The sequence below is a fragment of the Micromys minutus genome (genome assembly GCF_963924665.1).
Source record: "Micromys minutus genome assembly, chromosome: 4".
Classification (NCBI taxonomy): Eukaryota; Metazoa; Chordata; class Mammalia; order Rodentia; family Muridae; genus Micromys; species Micromys minutus.
This window is the reverse complement of record NC_137973.1, coordinates 1,800,444-1,803,810: the sequence shown is the minus strand read 5'-3', so window position 1 is coordinate 1,803,810 and position 3,367 is coordinate 1,800,444. Positions and strand designations below refer to the sequence as shown.

Below are 3,367 nucleotides of genomic sequence, written 5' to 3'. Positions count from 1 at the left end.
ATCACTTCACTCTCCATATGTCCTGCTGGTAGAAATCTCAGATAGGGTCCCCAATCCTAGCTCTCCAGCTAGTCCCAGAGATGCTCCCCACCAAGTTTGAGCCTCACTCACACCTTCTCCCACTTTCCTTTCCCTACAGCCGATCCAATCCCATTCACGTCTGCACCCTCTCCCAGACAGTTCTCTCTCCCGATCAAACTCCAAGGACAAATTCACTTCCCCTTCTGAATGGGATTCATACATCCTTTCTTGTGTCCTCCTTTTTACCCAGTTTCTTTGTGTCTGCAGGTTGTATCATGGGTCTTCTGCACATTCTGGCTAATGTCCCCTTATAAGTAGATAAGTACCATGAGTATCTTTCTGGGTCTGTGTTACTCCATTTAGGATAAAGGGATACAAATTGGAAAACAGAAAGCCAAAGTATTACCATTCACAGACGATATGGTCATGTATGTAAGTGACCCCCAAAAAATCTACCTGAAAATTTCTACAGCTCATAAACACCTTCAACAAGTGATTAGATAGTTAACCATCCTCCCCCAAGTAACCCTGTTTTATACAAATGATAAATGAGCTGAGAAAAAAATTAGGGGATGAATAATACCCTTTACAGTAGCTACAAATAATGTATAATATCTTGGTGTAACTCTAACCAAGCAAATGAAATCCCAGTATGACAAGAAGTTCATCTCTGAGGAGAGGAAGTGAGGAAGACATCGATGATGAACAGACATTCCATCCCCATTGACTGCTAGGAGTAACCTAGTTAAAATGGCCGTCTTACCAAAGCAACTTACAGTGTATTTCACATCAAACTTCCAGCACAGTACTTCACAGACCTTGAAAGAACAAATCTCAACTTCATGGGGAAAAACAAACAGAGCCACAATAACTAAAACAATCCTGTACTGTAAACAAACTACTGGAAGTATCAGCATCCCTAATTTCAGTTTTTTAAAAGTTTGTTTTATTTTGATGACTGATCCATGTGAGGCCACAGCCAGGCCACTATGTACAGACATGAGGAAACTTTTATCTCTTGGTCTCTTCCTCCTTGGACACAGTCATGATGATTTCTTTCTTCTTGGCCTGGAGGTTCTCCTCCTGGTGCTTTCGTGCTTCCTTAGTCTTAGACCTGAGAGCCTCAGCCTGGTGAGCCAGTCGCTTCTCGTGGGCCTTGTCCACTTTCAGTTTGTGGATGTGCTCCATGAGAATCCGCTTGCTTTTGAACACATTCCCTTTGACCCTCAAGTACAGGTTGTGTGATACGTATGGCGGTCAATCTTCTTAGATTCCCTGTATCTCCTGAGAAGCCGGCGCAGGATCCTCATCCTTCTCACCCAGGTCACCTTCTCAGGCATGCGAGCATTGTCAGTACACTTCCTCTTCCCTGTGCCCATATGCCTGCCCTTCTGTCAGGCCAAGGTGTTTTCCGGCAGTGAGTTCAGGAATAGACAGTCACAGGCTTCCGGATGATCGGCCAATCTTTGATCAGCTTCCTGATCTGCTGACGGGAGTTGGCATTGGGGATTTCTTTGGTGTCATTGGGGTCCAACCAGTCTGTCTTTTTACCACAGCAGAGGACACTAGAGGCAAGCCTCTTCTGTTATCTGAGCATACTTATGGCTGCAGACGCAGTGGCCTCATTTTATTTTTCTAGTTGATACTGTTTTCCCACTTTACAGTGAGGTATTCATCCTACGTGCACAGCCTAGGAGAGTAAGTTTCTTCAAAGGACTGCATGTAATCCATAAAGTGAACAGAGTAGGTGAACCTTGAAGTGGAAGCATATGACCAGTGAAGAAATACCTTGCTAAGAACAGGCTGGGATACAAAAAAGAACAAATGCCAAGTTTTCACCATTTCTATATGATGATTTCTACAGAGCTAACTTAATGATTTTTCTCTTCTGCATTTTTTCACAAGCTCTGGAATTCAACAGAAGAATAATATAATTCAACAATTCCTAGGAAAATTCTAGCCTTCCTCTAGTCAGGAAGTTTTAGAGTCTCCTAAGAGTTCCTGTTTTTGTAATATTTATGACCCAATTGATAAACTCTAAAGAGTTGAACCGGGGTCAGCACAGCAACTACTTCTTGTTCATGAAATACCAGCCACTGTTCTGTTTATACATTCTTTGCTCTTTATGAATCATGACAGAGTCTGGAAGTATGTCTTTGGGGAGCAAAATTGAGACAAAGCATTTGAACAAATCCCTATATCTCACCTTTTCTGTTCAATTTTAGAAAAGGCTATTCTCTCAGACATAACTTGAGCATAACCATAACAATTATATACATTCAAAGTATTATATATAATTAACATCTAGTTCAACATAGTTTGTCAATTAAAGAAATTACCCTCTATCCTAACTTAAAAAGATATATATATATATATATATATATATATATATATATATATATATATATATGTTTCTAATTTTTGCTTGATTGCCATCTGAAAACCATCCTTTTAAAGATATATCTCTCACAATGCTAAATAACTTGAGTTTGATTGTTAGACTATAGTCTTTAACCCCATCAGAGATTTAAGAATGAATTTATTACCTGAGTATGTAGGAAGCACTAAAATATAGCCTCCAAAACATAAACAAATTGTAGAGACTGCTGACTACTTGAATGATCCCCTATTACTCAAAACATCAGAGCATCTGTCTTTAACCTTCTGGCCCAGAACCATCTGATAAATCTTGAAATGAAGCAGAATCTATGAAAGACTAGTATTCTCTGTCTTGGCAGAGCTAAACTGTTGGCTATCCTACATCTGTGTGTTTTCCTGGATAGAAGTTTTTGTTTGTAGATGATTATGGCAATTATTGTCTACTGGCTATGTTGCCATAACTGGAATAACTATATATAGAGGTTTTATTGTTCAACTTTTTTCCTTAAAACAAGAAGGAGGTATTCTCAGGAGCAGTCATGTCTATATTAAATGATGTTTAATAATAAATTAACATTAAATGCCATATTCTGTGGATTTATGATGGTTTTGAAGACTATATAAAATAAATATATCTGAATTGTTATACTTTGACTACTCTTAACTATTTCTGTTTGAATACTGCAGCAAGCACCTTGATATAATTAGATTAGAAACTAATACAACCATGAGTTTCCTATCTGGCCCTTAATTGTGTTATTTAATCATTGTAAATCATTTGTAATATTAGTTATTAGAAGAACTGGGACTAAGCCCTGTGTTCTTAAATGAGTTGTACAAGCACAATCCCAATCTAAGAACAACAATACTAATTTTAATTCTTGTATCAACATAAGAACTTTATATCAATGAAGACCTTAAATTGGCATCAATCTATAATTTCTGTACCAATGTAAAAATTATAACT

At 38.0% G+C, this 3,367-nt stretch overlaps 1 pseudogene across 1 annotated transcript; it reads right to left on the bottom strand.

Annotated features, from left to right (window-relative positions):
* Nucleotides 1–1,032: 1,032 nt before the first annotated feature.
* On the bottom strand, nt 1,033–1,618 carry LOC308419592 (large ribosomal subunit protein eL19-like; annotated as a pseudogene). Its single transcript has one exon. The product of its transcript is annotated as a large ribosomal subunit protein eL19-like (transcript).
* Between the last annotated feature and the right edge of the window lie 1,749 nt (nt 1,619–3,367).